This window comes from Pseudorca crassidens, chromosome 15 (assembly GCF_039906515.1).
Source record: "Pseudorca crassidens isolate mPseCra1 chromosome 15, mPseCra1.hap1, whole genome shotgun sequence".
In the NCBI taxonomy this organism is placed as follows: domain Eukaryota; kingdom Metazoa; phylum Chordata; class Mammalia; order Artiodactyla; family Delphinidae; genus Pseudorca; species Pseudorca crassidens.
In genome coordinates, this window is record NC_090310.1 from 30,536,861 (window position 1) to 30,554,732 (window position 17,872).

Consider the following 17,872-nt stretch of genomic DNA (forward strand, 5'->3'; position numbering starts at 1 on the left):
GCAGAGTGGCTGGGCCCGTGAGCCATGGCCGCTGAGCCTGCGCGTCCGGAGCCTGTGCTCCGCAACGGGAGAGGCCACAACAGTGAGAGGCCCGCGTACCGCAAAAAAAATATATATATATTGTCTATATTTGATTTAAAAAAATACATGGGATAGTAGGGAGAAACCTCCTTGAATATTTCCAGACTTACAGTAGACACTTGGTACATTGTAGTTATTATTATTAAAATTGATAAAGCTGAATAACATGGATGATCTTGAGCAAATCTCTTAACCTTTTGTGTTGGAATTTTTTTGTTTGATAGTTTCTTCCAGTGAGAATTGTGGTAGGCAGAATTCTGACTCCCATGATCTTTGTCCCCTGGTATTCCTCTCATGGTTATGTTACATCTTTGGCAAAAGGGATTTTGCAAATATAATTAAGCTTACTAATCAACTCACCTTAAGATGGAGGGATTAGCTTGGGTTTTTCAGGTGAACCCAATATAATCACATGAACCCCTAAAGGCAAAATAGCAGGTCAGAGAGATGCAGCAGAAAGGAAATTCATAAAGATTTCATACATAAGAAGGACCCAAACCACGGGTGCTGGATTGAAGATGGAAGGAACCACATGAAAACCACACTAAAGAAATGAATTCTGCCCACAACCTGGAACAAGCCTGGAAGCAGATTCTTCCCCAGAGTGTTGGCTGGCTGACACCTTGATTCCAGTCTTAGGAGACCCTAAACGGTGCTCCCAGCTGAGTCCACTAGGCTTCTGACTTAAAGAGCTGTGAGATAATAAGTGGGTATTGTTTTAAGCCACTAAGTTTGTGGTAACTTTATGGCAACAATAGAAAACTAATAATAGCATTCATTCTCATACCCTTCTCAGCTCTCCCCAAGGCATACTGGAATCCTGGGAACTACATTTCCCAGATGCCCTTACCACCAGTGTTCTGGATTCATTTACATTTTGTCAAGTGGGATGTATTTCCTGAGATCTGGAAAGTGGCAGAAAGACATAAATTATTGCTCGGTGTTTTTTGCTTGGGCTTTGGCTTGCTTCCCTGCCAGTTTCTGCCTCAGTAGACAGTCAACAGTGCTTTTCTGAACTTTTCTGGCTTTTGGGTGGCAGCAGCAGCAACTTCTCTATTCTCTGGACCAACCATAGAAGCAGTGGCACAAATGAAAATTAATGTGACATTAGCTCCTTCAGCCCTTCCAAAGGCTTTTAAGCACCTAATTCTCTGTCCTAAATACCATTATGCTTGAAATACCTGGAGCAGTTTCTATTTTCATGATTGAACCCTACTTATAGACTTATCCATGCCTCAGTTCCCTCATCTATAAAGTGAAATTACCAATAATGCATGACACAGAGTAAAAAGTAGCCTCTTAGAATTGTTGTGTGGATTAAATTACATGGATAAATCCATTTTAAGTGCTGAATATTGAACACACAGTACGTGCTCAATAAATGGTTTTTACTATTTTATCTAAAGGGTTATTCATATGATTAACAAAATTGACACTACCAAATGCCAATTTATTGTACCGTTTTCCAAACCTATCATCAACATTCCTATCTTGAAAACACATACATATTGTCACTACTTTACCTATTGAGGAGTTTTAGCAGCCACAAAGTACCTTATAACATAAGAACTCAGGATTATATATAGTTCTCAGCACTGTCAACTGTGAAAAACAACTCTGGGGTTAGACAGTTGATTTTATACCAGTCTTTACTGGATCTTTTTCAAAAGCCATCGGAGAAGTCTGGAAGCCTGCAATGGCAGAGAGAAAAAACACTTTTGTGGTAACTTTCCAGGGAAGTAACCCCTGCCTAGCTAACCATTCTTATTTCTGCCCCCTTGATCTCCAGCCTTTCCAGAGGCTATATTATTATCGAGATAATAATACCATTTTAAATCAAGACTTGGGAATTTGCATTTGTTGCATAGTTGCTCCAACTATTTGGAAAAGTCTTTTTCCTCGTCTTCACCTGACTAATGTCTATTCACATGTCAAGTCAGGTGGTTCCATCTTTATCTACAGCATAACACTTTTTTTTTTTTTTTTTTTGTGGTACTCGGGCCTCTCACTGTTGTGGCCTCTCCCGTTGTGGAGCACAGGCTCCGGATGCGCAGGCTCAGCGGCCATGGCTCACAGGCCCAGCCGCTCCGCGGCATGTGGGATCTTCCCGGACCGGGGCACGAACCCGTGTCCCCTGCATCGGCAGGCGGACTCTCAACCACTGCGCCACCAGGGAAGCCCATAACGCTTATTATACTGTGTTTTGTCTCTTTTTTCATTTGTCTTTTCCCACTGCTTATGAGCACCTTGAGATCGGTGATCGATCTTTTATGTATTATATTAAATAAGATGTGCCTGACCCATAGTATGTACTTAATAAAAGTTTAAAACTACTATTACTAATAAAATCATCATTGCCACCCTCTCGTTATCATTATATATTCCTATTTCCATTATCTGGTACATAATAAGTGCTCATTAAAAGTCCATAAAATGAAAGCAAATGAATGAATTCATTCAGAAGGAATTTTTCAGCATAACATTTATGGTATCATTTCTATTAGCATAAATCAAAATAGAACAACTAAATTTTATTTAAGGGAAAATGGAAGATTAAAACATTGCTGATTATGAATCCAACATTAAGTTATAGGATAAAACTATTATTATCTTGAATAAGTTTTTGTTGGTGTGATTGTTGTGATGGTTAAATTTTATGTGTCAATTTGGCAAGGCTATGGTACCCAGTTGTTTGGTCAGACACTATAAAAGATGTTCCTGTGAAGGTATTTTGTAGATATGATTAACAGCTACAAATAAGTTGACTTTAAGTAAAGTCAATGTGTAAAGATGAAATTTGTGATAACAACAACAGACAGGGAGAGGGAAAGATCTGTAAAAGAGCAGGGTGTCTGTATACCATTGAAGTTAAAGTGGTATTAATACAAAATAGATTGTTATAAGTGTACGAGTCTAATTGTAATCCCCCAAGGTAACCACAAAGAAAATAACTTTTAAAATTTTCACAGAAAAGGAAATGAGAAGGGAATAAAAATGGTACACCATTAAAAAAAAAAAAACAGAAGAAGGGAGTAATGGAAAAATTGAGGTACAACCAGAAAAAAAAAAAGACAGAGAAAACAAATATCAAAATAATAGAGTAAGGAGTTCCTTATCGATAACTACTTTCAATGTAAATGGATTAAACTCTCCAATTAAAAAGAGGGTGATGGGCTTCCCTGGTGGCGCAGTGGTTGAGAGTCCGCCTGCCGATGCAGGAGACACGGGTTCGTGCCCTGGTCTGGGAGGATCCCACGTGCTGCGGAGCGGCTGGGCCCGTGAGCCATGGCCGCTGGGCCTGCGTGTCCGGAGCCTGTGCTCCGCAACAGGAGAGGCCGCAGCCGTGAGATGCCCGCGTACCACAAAAAAAAAAAAAAAAAGAGGGTGACAAAATAGATTAAAAATAACAACAACAACCATGATCTCACTATATCCTCTCTATAAGAGACTCACTTTAGGACTTCCCTGGTGGTGCAGTGGTTAAGAATCCACCTGCCAATGCAGGAGACATGGGTTCGAGCCCTGGTCCAGGAAGATCCCACATGCTGTGGAGCAACTAAACCTGTGCACCACAACTACTGAGCCTGCATGACACAACTACTGAAGACTGCGTGCCTAGAGCCCATGCTCCGCAACAAGAGAAGCCTGCACACCGCAACAAAGACCCAACACAGCCAAAAATAGCTTAATTAATTAAAATTTTAAAAAAGACTCACTTTAGATCCAAGGACACAAGTAAGTTGAAAATGAAAAAGATAAAAATAAATATTTCATGCCAATAGTAACCAAAAGAGAGTTGGGGTGGCTATACTAATGTCAGACAAATAGTTTTTAAGTCAAAAACTGTTGCAAGAGAAAAAGAAGGCCATTGTATATTGACAAAAGGGTCAATCCTTCAAGAATATATAACAATTATATCGGGCTTCCCTGGTGGTGCAGTGGTTGAGAATCTGCCTGCCGATGCAGGGGATATGGGTTCGTGCCTCAGTCCAGGAGGATCCCACATGCTGTGGAGCGGCTGGGCCCGTGAGCCATGGCTGCTGGGCCTGCGCATCTGGAGTCTGTGCTCCACAACGGGAGAGGCCACAACAGTGAGAGGCCCGCGTACCGCAAAAAAAAAAAAAAAAGAATATATAACAATTATAAACATATTCACACTAAAAACAGAGCTAAAAATATATGAAGCAGAAATTGACAGTTCTGAAGGAAGAAACAGATAATTCTATAATAATTGTTGAAGACTTTACTACCTCACTTTCAACATGGATAGAACAACTAATCTGAAAAGCAATGAGGAAATAGAAGACTTGAACAATAGTATAAACCAACCAGATCTAACAGACATATACAGGACATTTCCTACCAAAACAGCAGACTAGACATTTTTCTCAAGTGCATCTGGAACAATTCTCCAGGATAGACCATATGTTAGGCCACAATACAAGTCTCAAAACATTTAAAAAGATTGAAATCACAGAAAGTATATGCTCTGGACACATGGAATAAAATTAGAAATCAGTAACAGAAGGAAAACTGGAAAATTCAGATGTATGTTGAACTTAAACAACATGTTCTTAAACAACCACTGGGCCAAAGAAGAAATCACAAGGGAAATCAGAAAATATTTTGAGACAAATGAAAATGAAAACACAATATACCAAAACTTACGGGAGGCAGCAAAAACAGTGCTCCAAGAGAAATCTATAGCTGTAAATGTCTATATTAAAAGAGAGAAAATGTTTTAAATAAATAACCAAACTTTATACCTTAAGGAACTAGAGAAAGTTCCTAAAACTAATCAAAAGCCAGCAGAAGGAAGGGAATAATGAAAATTGGAGCAGAGATAGAGGAAATAGAGAATAGAAAACCAACAGAAAATAGAGAAAATCAACAGAGTAAAAAAAAAATTGGTTACTTGAAAAGATCAACAACATTGACAAATCTTTAGCTAAACTGACCAAGGAAAAAATAGAGAAGACTCACTAAAGGCAGGGATGATTGTGGGAACATTACTAATACCCTTATAGATGTCAACTGAAAAAAATGTACAACCTGAAAGTTGAGAAGTATGTTTTATTCGGAGCTTTACTGAGGACTTAAGCCTGGATACAGCCTCTCAGGTAGCTCCGGGGGACTTTTCCAAAGAGGTAAGGGAAGAGCCAGGATACATAGGAGTTTTTTCAAAAAACCAAATTGTCAAACATCAAAAGATTACTATTAATTAAAGAAAAATCAGACAGCTCAGGTTAATGAATTTAGCACTTTCCAACTATGGGAAGATGAAAGAGTCTGGGCTTAATGAAATTATTCCTTTGATATCCACCTTAACTATTTAGGGCCAGTATCCTGTTTTTCTCCATCCTAAATCCCCTCAGGGTACACCTTCTGGGGCGCCTGTAGTGGCTGATGGCTTGATGGTCACAACATCCTTTGTTTACTGATAAGACTGGCAACATTCTTGTCCACATAGAAATAAGAAGGATTATAAGAGAACACTATGAAAAACTGTATGCCAACAAATTAGATAACCTAGATGAAATGGAAAACTTCATAGAAATCCACAAACTACCAAAACTGACTCAAGAAGAAATAGAAAATCTGAAGAGGCCTATAAGAAGTAAATAAATTGAATCAATAATCAAAAACCTCCCAAAAGAGAAAAGACCAGGACTAGATAGATTCAGCAATGAATTCTACCAGTTATTTAAAGAAGAATTAACACCAATCTTTCTTAAACCCTTCCCTGCAGATAGATGTGGAACATGTTCTAACTCATGTTAAGCTAGAATTACTGTGATACCAAAGCCAGATAAAGACAGCACAGGAAAATAAAACTACAGGCCAATATACCTTATTAATGTGAATGCAAAATCCTCAACAAAATAGAAGCAAACCATATCTAGCAGCATATTGAAAGGATGAGACACCATAACCAATTGGCATTTATCCCAGGAATGCAAAGATGGTTCAACATAAGAAAATCAATGAATGTAAAGCATCACATTTACAGAATGCAGAAAAAACAAACAACCACTTGATCAGTTAATTGATGCAGAAAAGCCATTTGAAAAACAACCCATCACCCTCTCATCATAAAAACTCTTACAAACTAGGAATAGTAGAGTACATCCTCAACATGATAAAGAGCATTTATATAACAATCCCCAGAGGGCTCTCTCCCACTCTTTCTGCTTTGTAAGGATACAGTGAGAAGATAGCCAACTATGAACCAGGAAGCAGGACTTTGCCAGACACCAAATCTTCTGGTGCTTTGATCTTGGACTTCCCAGCCTGCAGAGCTGTGAGAAAACAGAGGCTGGTGAGGGCTATTATGACCATGACATTGCCTACTTTAGGCTCTTCTGACGAATTTGCAGACAAGGAAGCATACATGTTTCAAGTCTAATCTTGATAAAGGATGATGTGTCTGTTTAGCAATTGAAATATTAAGAGATAATATACATTAGAATGCACTCAGTCCGCCAACTCTGAAATTATTTCGCTTTCTTCAAAGGCTTAGTTTTGGGGGATTCACACCACATGGGTATCAGATTTGGGGACTGTGATGTGTTTAAAAGATGCCCACAGATAGTGTTACAGAATATGAGGTGTCATTGATGGCAAAATTGTAGAGCAGGCAGTTAGCCAGATATGAGCAGAGAAGGGAGGCACGAGTCATGTGACAGGAAACGATACATCTTGTGATGACAGGGGTCCTAGAGGCAAACAAAGAACAGTGGGAATCTCTAGCATCAGAAAGTAACCTTTTGCTCTTTATGCCCTTATTTCAATAGAATTAGCATTGCAACCAGAGCAGTACCCATCATGCACTGACACCATGACAGATCCGAGCAAGACCAACTAAGGACAAAAACTCCTCCTCCCCTTGGGAAGGTGGAGCTGGGACAAAACCTAGGAAATTACCCCCCAAACCCTCCTCAGTGAATATTCTGCTCAGTCATTTTCACACCCCATATAACCAGCTTGCCAGAAGGAACTCAGCCTGCCCACTCTCCCTCCTGAGAGCGTTCCGTCTGTTAATAAATGCTTGCTTTGCCTACTTGGTCTCCATGTCTCATCTCTGAATACCTTCTGTAATGAAACAAGAACCTACACTCTGGTAACAAAGTTTATGGAAACATCCACAGGGTGGTAATATGTGAACAGGTAAAGGTACTAGGTTCTGGTTCCCTGGACGTCCCCAGTGGTTGTATGGCTGTGGATGATAAGGCCCAACAAGAGTGAGGACTCTGCAGGCTACAGATGCTTTTCCCCCTCCTGATTTGAGGGTCTGTATTCATTTATGGCCCCTCCCTAGAGGGAAGACTTAAATTCTATGTCTGCTCGTTTACCATATGCTTATCACAAGTCTCTGGTCTCCAGCGTGTTGATGGGAAATCTATACAGCACAACCCAACACATTTACATTATTTTATGCTTGTCAGTTGGTAACAAGCACAAACCAACTCAGCACTTTCCTGACCATTTACTTAATGGGATCAAGGGTTAGTCTCCAAGGTGCTTATGTCAATAATAGGCTTCAGACCTGTGGTCCATTTCTGCATAGATTATTTCAATATTGTCCTAAAGTGAGACTTTGCTTTACTATTTGTTTCTATTTTATGAGTTCAAGTTTGATTCATTAAAAATCTTTTTCAGGACTTCCCTGGTGGTCCAGTGGCTAAGACTCCATGCTGCCAATACAGGGGGCCCAGGTTTGATCCCTGGCCAGGGAACTAGATCCCGCATGCTGCAACTAAGAGTTCGCATGTAACAACTAAAAAAAAAAAAGAAAAAAGATCCTGTATGCCGCAATGAAGATCCAGCGCGTGGCAGTGAAGATCCAGCGTGCCACACCTAAGACCTAGTGCGGCCAAGTAAATAATAAAATAAACAAATAAACATCTAAAAAAATTTTTTTTCGTTTTTACTTTAAAATCGACTTCATGGGTATAAAAATTACATAAAATAAAATGCACACGTTTTAAGCAAACAATGAGTTCTGCGTAATGTAACTACCACCATTGTCAAGATCCCCCCCCCAAAGTTCCCTGTTCCCTTTGTAATCACCCGCAACCTCTGATTCTCAGCCCCAAGAAACTCCTGATCTGATTTTAATCAAGATATATTAGTTGTGCCTATTCTAGAATTTCATATAAATGGAATTATACAGCATATGCTTTTTATATCTTTCATTCAGCACAGCGTTTTTGAGATCCATTCATGTTGCTTTGTGTTCAGTAGTTTTTTCCTTTTGAATGGGGAACAGAGTTTTATTGTGTAGATGGACCACACTTTGTTTATCCATTCACCTGCTGATGGGCATTTTGGTTATTTCCAGTTTTGTCTATTATGTCTATAAAGTTGCTCTGAACATTTGTGCAAAAGTCTTTCAGAGATCGTATGTTTTTCTTCCACCTGGGAAGGCACGTAATAAGCATATGCTTAACTTCAAGGCTTGGCATACGTTTTCTCTCACCAGAAAGTAAATAATTTAGGCTTTGTGGGCCATAGGGTCTCTGTTACAGTTACTCAGTTCAGCTACTGTAGTATGAAAGCAACCATAGGTGATACATAATTGAACAAGCATGTCTGTATAAACTTTATTCACAAACACAGGTAGTGGCTCAGATTTGGTCAGCAGCCCATAGTTTGCTGAACCCTGGCAACCAACTTTACAATGATTCACACCTACGTTTTCTTTTAGGCATTTTATAGCTATAGCTTTTATATTTAGGTCTAGATCAATGTTGAGTTAATTTTTGTAGGTGGTGTGAAGTTAGGATCAAGGTTCACTTTTTTGTTCATACTGTTTTTCTTGTTGTTTCAGTAACATTTGTTGAAAAGACAGTTCTTTCCCTCTTTGAATTACTTGGCATATTTATCAAAAAGCAATTTAACCCTACGCATATCTATTTCTAGACTCACTATTTGTTTCTATTGATTTATATATTTATCCTCATGCCGATATTCCATGGCTTTGATTACTGTGACTTTATAGTAAGCCTCTAATTCAGAGGGTCTAAATCCTCCAACTTTGTTCTTCTTTTTCTAATTGTTTTGCCTATTCTAGGTCCTTCTCATTTCCATATAAATTATAGAATCCACTTGTCACTTTATGCAAAAAAACTGCAGTGATGTTGGTTTTGACTGTATTGCATACCTAGACAATTGGCACCATAACAATATTGAGTCTTCCAATCCATGAGCAGTTAACATTCTGACATGTATATGTATAATTTTTATTAAAAACATTAATAGTAATCCTCTGAAGGCTAAGATTATAAAATATTTTTGTTCTTTTTACTTTTCTGTCTCAAAAATATTATTTTAAAAATATTTAGCTAGACCAAAAAAGATACTAATTTTGGTTATGCAACAGCTCAATTTAATTTGAATGATTCAGAGACAAGTAACTATATTAGAAAAAGAGAGGATAATTGTTTCTGTCTTTCCAACTAAAATAGAAGGTTCATTACCAAAAGAAAAAATTATTTGATGGTGTGTCCTTAGCAACTAAATTTTAAAAAGACAATTGAAAAAAAAAGAGAATGGGAAACTGCATATTCATCTACACCATGAAAGCACCTTCATCCAAATAACTCTTTTTTTCTTACACTGTGAATTCATAGTCTATTTTCTCTTTTGAAAACAAAAGAACTGTGTATTTCTAACTTTACCCACTGAAAAAGCCAAGAAATAATGACCAATCTAATGGTAACGGACTCCCCCAGGGTTCAGTCTATGTGTTGTTTCCCACTCCAAGAAACTAGAGCTTCTTAGAAAAACAGTTGATTCCAGTTCTGAGCAGGAAAGTACAACTTAACCTGCAACATCCCACATTCAAGAGGGGGGAAATTAAATTTTACCTTTTTTTTTTAAAGTTTTTGTTTTTTTTTGGATGTGGACCATTTTTAAAATCTTTATTGAATTTGTTGCAATATTACTTCGGTTTTACGTTTTGTTTTTTTGGCTGGGAGGCATGTGGGATCTTAGCTCCCCGACCAGGGATCGAACCTTCACCCCCGGCATTGGAAGTTCAAGTCTTAACCACTGGACAGCTGGGAAGTCCGTAAATTTTACCTCTTAAATGGAGGAATATTCTAGAATTTATGGACTGATTTTAAAACCACCACCACCAATCCATTAAATGATTTTGATTTTTTAAAATATACCCAATGATTATCTGTATGCAGCCTTATGAAACACAAACCATATACAAGCATATTCTACTCAGTAAAAATTGAAATCCCCTCTTCACAACTAAACATAACCATACTCCCACTCTAACCTTCCTACCATGACTTTACAGCCTTTTTCCTATATACTTACACATACACACACATCTATACATATGCACGTACAATTTTAGAGTTTTTATTATTACACAAATGGGCCCATCCTACCATTCTCTTTATCCATCAAGACATAATATCTTGAAGCTCTTTCCATGTGAGCATAGACCCAGCTCATTCTTCTTAAAAACTGCACCACATTCTGTTGTGTAGATGTACAGTAACTTATTTAGCCAATTCCCAACTGGAAGACATAGCATGATGCTCCTTCCTATTTTCTTTTATAAACATTATGCAGTGAATATCTTTCTGACTTGTTCCCTAGTTCTATAAATTAAGGAACCAGACGTGAAAAAAGTACTTTGTTAAATGGTATCTATATATCAAATTTTGACATGAATTGCCAAATGGTGGCTTCACAGGGAAGTTGGTCTAAAAGGGAGGTTGTTCCAGGAAGAAAGGACAGACTTTTATCCGTTCAGATGTTTTGCAAATAACAGAAAACCCAAAGTAGCCCAAACATTTAGGAAAATGTAGTCGTTGCAAACTAGTGTTTCCTTTCACCTCCCCAGTGCCGTGACGAAGATCCTGTGGATTCACAGTAACCTGAAATTTTGAGGTGGAAACACGAGGTTATTTAGTGCTAACAACTTCAGCTGATTATGTTAGCTCTGTTTGCTGTTTAAAAGGGGGAAAACTGAATTGTTGCCCCAATTTCTGGCAGACCGCAGGTAAGAAGCCTGGCAACACCTAGAGCCACAGCTCCTCCCACCCCCCGCCACTGTCCCCCTACCCTCCCCCCGTCCCCCCCATGATACCTCCTCCCTCCACCACCATGACCTGATGGCTGTAGGCCTATCTGAGCCTGGCCCCAGCCATACAGGCCGCCCTGTCTGGGTTGGGCCGCGGTGAATCCCCACCAGCCTGCTGAGGACACGTGGCCTTGGGGTGGCTTGCATGGCGGGGCAAGGGCAACGGTGACCAATGAAAGGGTAAGCAGGGCAGGGAAGGCTGGTCTAGGCTGGCATGAGCTTGGCCACCTCAGCGTCAGGCCAAGTTGTCGCACAGATCCAGCACCTGGAGCGACTGATTGGTCCCAAACAACGTGGATGAAGGCTGTCAGGGCCGGGAAGCGAACGGAGCGCATGACAACTAAGGTTGGGGCGGTGGCCCTCAGGACTTGACACTGGAAGCCAGAAATGGTAGAATAACGTACTACACTGGGCCAAGAGGAAGTGCCCACCGTGCTTGAGGAAGATTTGCTGGCCATTTACGGAAGGCCTGTACATAGATCATGGAAAAGCTGCTCTTCACTTCCAACCTTTCAAAGGAAACCTTCTGCTACATCTAGGCCTTCTGGCTGTAAAGTAGTTGCCCGAAATCACATGACTTGTACAGAACCATTTGTTTAAAACAATCTTAAGAACGTCTTCCGGAATGACCTGTTGCAATGGAATCGTTAGATGACCTCTAGAAGCCACATCATGTGCCACACACATCCGTGTTTGTTCTGTAGTTTGGAGGACATGGAGCAGAAGGTGTGAGGAGGAAGAGAAGAAGCTTCTATGCCAGACCGGCCACATTGAGAAGATATTTTCATAGTAAAACCACTGTTCCATATGTGCATTTTATTCCTCACTATATATAGTTGACAATGCTAAGTGCTTTTTTGAAATATATAGTCTTTCTAGATGTTCTGAAGTGCCTGATATATATTAAAAGTAGAGGTAGTGAAATAACACATTTCATAAATATCTTTCTGTTCAAAGTAACAAGAAATATTGCTTGTTTGTTTGGAATGACCAAAGCACTTCTTTGAGCACACATTGTGTGTGTTTGTGCATTGGTTTGGGGGAGGAGAGAGGAGATGCAAATGCAAAGGTGTCTAAGCAAGTGTGTTTATTCTTGGGCAAGATTAACCATTGTCCTTTAGGGTCATATATTTAGTTTTACGTTGCTGTGTATGTAATAGTGCATGTAATGAACAAATGATTCCTGGTTTACAGCATCTAGCCTTTCTAGATGTTAAAGTGGTTGCCAGTCTGTTACCGACCAGGGTTCTTTGCCTCCTTAATCAATAGAAATTGATAAGAGGCCAGACAAGAAATTCAGGCAAGGCTTTATTGGGGCTCCTGCTGCAGCAGAGGGGAGCAAAAACAAATAACAGTTTCCTCTGCTTGCTCCCTGATGGGGGGCGAACTGGTTCTTTATATGGGGTGAGGGTGGGGGTTGGTCCAGGGTCAGGCTGGCTTGGATGGTCTGCCCACCCCCTTGGTGGTGCTGTGTGCAGGGTGCATGCACAGTACCCTGCTTCTGCTCCTGGCTCCTCGGAAGTGACAGTTGGGTTTTTGGTCTTTTTGTATCTTGTTCATAATTTGCCCCAAATGCATATCCGACACAGTTACTTATTTATTTATTTAATAGATCTTTATTGGCGTATAATTGCTTCACAGTACTGTCTGTGTTAGTTTCTGTTGTACACCAAAGTGAATCAGCCATATGCATACACATGTCCCCATGTCCCCTCCCTCTTGAGCCTCCCTCCCATCCTCCCTATCCCACCGCTCTAGGTCATCACAAAGCACCGAGCTGATCTCCCTGTGCTATGCTGCTGCTTCCCACTAGCTATCTATTTTACATTCGGTAGTGTATATATGTTGATGCTACTCTCACTTCGCCACAGCTTTCCCCTCCTACCCCGTGTCCTTAAGTCCATTCTCTATGTCTACATCTTTATTCCTGCCCTGTAACTAGGTTCATCAGTACCATTTTTTTTCTTTTTTAGATTCCATATATATGTGTTAGGATATGGTATTTGTTTTTTCTCTTTCTGACTTACTTCACTCTGTATGACAGACTCTAGGTCCATCCACCTCACTACAAATAACTCGATTTCGTTTCTTTTTATTTCTGAGTAATATTCCATTGTGACACAGTTATTTTTAATCCCTTATAGTTTCTTTGCATTTTGTTGTCAAGGAGACGTTTGTCCAGGTGCAAGCACTGCAGCAAAGGGTCCCAGGTCCCAGGTTCCAGCCTGTCTCAAATTTATGACAAAAACATAGATGTTAAAGTAATACATTTTGTATGCTTTGTGTTAAAATTCCTAGGAAAGATTGTCTCCTGAAAATTTGAGTGTTATAGTTCACTGGGTCAGTGGAGGATGCAGAGAAGAAAGAAGGGTTCTAGGCCAGAATGTTCATATTTAGAAGATACATTTAGATCATAACTGTTGTCATATGTGTGCAGTTTATTCAGGACTGCTGTGTATATAGTGGGCAAAGTCCTTATTTGAAACATCTAGTCTATCTAGATGTTTTGAAGTGCCGGACGTATGTTTAAAGTAGAGGGAGTGAAATATCACTTTGTAAATATCTTTGTGCTAAAGTTCATAGGAAGTACTGTCTTTTGGAAATGGAATTGCTAAACCACCTCTGTGAGCAGTGTCAACCAAAAAACACAGAAGTCTGCATGTAAGAAAAGAGTTTATTTGGAGTCTTAAAATTTGCAATTTGGAAGACACAGATTTGAGTAAAACTGAAAGAGTGTTCCAGGGAAGAGAAAGGATCAGGGGCTTATAAATGCAAAAGGCTGTACTCTGACACAAGAAAGGAAATAATTGTCCTTAAGAGATAGGCTGTCATGAGTTATTTTGGGTGAGGGTCTGATAAGTATCTTGAGTTTCTGGAACATTGGGCAGATGTTCTGGATGCCTTCATTAAGACAATAAGTGGTTCAAAGGTCAGATTCCATCAGGCTGGATGTACATAAGTCACGCTTCTTCAATGGCCTCCCAGCTCCATTTTAGAGAGGTCTCTTAGCAATACCAGCTCCATTTTGATTTTTCCTTTGTCAGGAGTATACTACTGTCTATATCGTTCAATGGTTTGGAGGAGCTGGGAGGGAAGGAAATGCAAAAGGTAATATGGTAATATGTTCATATTTGCATAATTCCAGACAAAACCACTTTTGGTGAGCTTTATGCATTTTGTTTTGCTGTGTATATAGTGTATATAATAGACAAATGAATCCTAATTTGATAACATCAAGTCTCTAGATGATTAAGAGGTTGCCAACGTATGACAAATAGAGTTAGTAAAAATTATCATATTTTACACAGTTCGTGATGAAATTCATAGGAAAGCTTGCCTTCTATATGGGACTTCTGAATATTAATTTGTTCAACCACATCTAAGCATTATACGTGCCCGTACTTGCCCACTGTATTGTGGTAGAGAGAAGGAAGTAAGGAGGGAATGGTTCAAGGCCAAAATGGTCATACTTAGAAGATACCTCAATTATAACCAGTGCTATGTGTGTGTGTGTGCAGTTTTATTTAACAGTATTGTATATATAGTAGACAATTAAGTTCTTATTTGAAATTTCTAATCTTTCAGGATGTTTAGAAGTGCTTAGTATATTTAAAATTAGAGATAGAATGACATTTTGTAAAGAGCTTTTAAAAATTGATGGGAATATTGTATGACTCCACTTATATGAGGTACTTAGAATAGTCAAATTCTTAGAGTCAGAAGGTAGAATACTGGTTATCAGGGGCTTGGGGGAGTGTTCTAATGGGGAGTTAATGTTTAATGGGTACAGAGTTTCACTTTGGGATGATAAAAAGTTCTGGAGATGGATGGTGGTGATGGTTGCACAAGAATGTGAATGTAATTAATGCCACTGAACTGTAGACTTAAAAATGGTTAAGTGGGGCTTCCCTGGTGGTGCAGTGGTTGAGAGTCCGCCTGCCGATGCAGGGGACATGGGTTCGTGCTCCAGTCCGGGAAGATCCCACATGCCGCGGAGCGGCTGGGCCCATGAGCCATGGCCGCTGAGCCTGCGTGTCTGGAGCCTGTGCTCCACAACGGGAGAGGCCACAACAGTGAGAGGCCCGCATACCGCAAAAAAAAAAAAAAGGTTAAGTGGCAAATTTTATGACATGTATATTTTACCACAATAAATGGTTTTTAGAAATTTATGGGAAATATCAGCTTTGCAAATGTAATTGTTAAATCATCTCTACAGTATACTCTTTGTACTCATTCATTGGGTTGAAGGAGATGGGAAGAAAAAATTACAAAAGGTGTTTTGCTGGCATGTAATGGAAGATTTCATATTACACATTGCCCGGTATATTATGTGCATTTCATTTAACTTTAGCTGTACTGTATATAAATCCAGGAATATCTTTTTCAAGGGTCTGGGAGCCATCTCTTTGAAGTGTAATTATCAAGGGATATAGCCCCTGTCCCCCAGCTTCTGTGAGAGAGTAGGAGCCTAGGTTCAGTGTGATCCTACTAAGGTGCAAAACTACCTTTCATCATGAATACTCAAAATAAGCTTATTTTTCCTTTGGATAAAGCCAATTAGCAAACCCTGATGGCTACGTCAATTACCAGGTGAACTTAAGACGGATGATGTGTGATGAATGGTGCTGTCAAGTCCTTGCAATTGAACACTAGTTATCACTTATCTTGAGAACATGGGTAATAGGTTGTATCTGCTTGGCATGAGGAAGGATGCCCTGAAGAAAGGCTGAGGTTTCTTCCTGGCTTTCCAATCTCTTGGTGGCTTCCCTGTGATGAGCATCACATTCTGGTTTAATCCTTATCCAATAATAAAACTGTTTTCTTTCTCTATTATATTTGTGGAGAGGATTTCTGGGTTGGGAGAAGATTTTGTTCTTAAGTATATTTCCCCATCAGTGACAAAAGTAGAGTTAGCAAATGAACACATATTGTTCACTTTGTGTTAAAATTCAGAGAAAGATTGTCTTCTGAAAATGGCTTTGGGAATGAAATCATAAAACCACATCTCATTCAGCTGGTCATTTTTGGAGAGAAGAAATCAAGAGAAATGAAGCATCCTAGACTATAATGTTCCTAACCAGAAGTCACATTCAGATACAACTGTTGTTACACGAGTATAATTTATTCAACACTACTGTGTATATGAGGGACAAACTTAAGTTCTTATTGGAAACATCTGCCTTTTCTAGATGTTTAGAAGTACATAAAATCTATTAAAAGTGGAGGTAGTGAAATAACACATTTTGCACATATCCTTTTGTTAAAATTCATTTGAAATCATGTATTTTGGAAATGGAGTGGTCAAACTACCTCTCTGAGCAGAACACATGGTGTTTGTGCTGGTTCAGGGAGGAGAGAGGAGAACAAAGGGCAAAGGGATCGAAGCCAGTATGTTTATAGTTAGGCAAGATTAACCATCATCCTCTTACGTTCTGTGCATCTGGCTTTATTTCGTGGTGTCTATGGTGTATATAAAGGACAAACAAGTTAAAATTGTATAACATCTAGTCTTTCTAGATGTTAAAGAAGTTGCTAGTGTATGACAAGAGTAGAGTTAGTATAACCCCAATTAACTCACATCTTAAGTTCAAGCCTTCTGGTTTACTAACACGAATCAATACTTTATCAGTTATGTAAACGCAAGCCAATGACATTCCTTGACAGTTTTTGGAATTAGTATTAAAATCCTGCCAAGAGAGGCGTCATTCAGAGCCAGATTATGCTCCTGTCAAGAGATGTTGCAGGTTGATCATATTTTGTTTTTGTTTGTTTGTTTGTTTATTTTGTAAGGTTGAATAAAAAAAATCCCTAGACGGTTTACTGAAAGTGGGAAGAAGACAGGGAAAAAAAAAAGAGTAGTTAGTAAATAAGCTTTTTGTTCATTTACTTTCTTTTTTTTTTTCAATTGCGAATGTTCCATAGTTTATTAAACTAGTTATTAACTATTTCCAACCTTTTGCTACTACAAACCATGTTTTAATGAATAGCCTTGTACATGTAGGTTTATTCTATCAGATAAATTCCCAGAAGTGAGATTGCCAGGTCAAAGCGTTGAATACAATTCATAAACTTGATCCTTTTGGTGGGATTATAGATAGTATCATTTTGTATTTCCATTGGTACTGCATGAGAGTGCTCTTTCTCCACTGCTTCTCCCATAGAAATATGTGGTTCACTTTTGGATTTGGGCAACTGATAGGTAACAATTAGTAGTTTATGTAGTTTACATCTGTAATTATCTTAACTATGAGAGAGGTTGAAGATTTTTTTCATGCATCTAAAATGTGTCTTGTTTTTATATTTCTGTGAACTATCTGTTCATATCTTTTGCCCATTTTGCTCTTAGGTTTCTGACGTTTTTCTTTTTTTCAATGTCTGGTTAGCTCTTTGTACATTAGGGATACTAATGCTTGTCTTTTATATGAGTTATTTTCTGGTGTATCATTTGTCTTCTGATGATTGTTCACGGGTTTTTTTCCCCATGCAGGTATTCTGCTTCAGGATACCACATATCACTTAGTCATCATGTTTCCTTAGGCGCCCCTTGGCTGTGAAAGTTTCTCAGGCTTTCCTTGTTTTTGATGACCTTGTTGGTTTTGAGGAGTATAAGACAGATGTTTTGTAGAATGTCCCTCACCTGGGAATTGTCTGCTGTTTTTCTCGTAATTATATTGGGGTAATTGT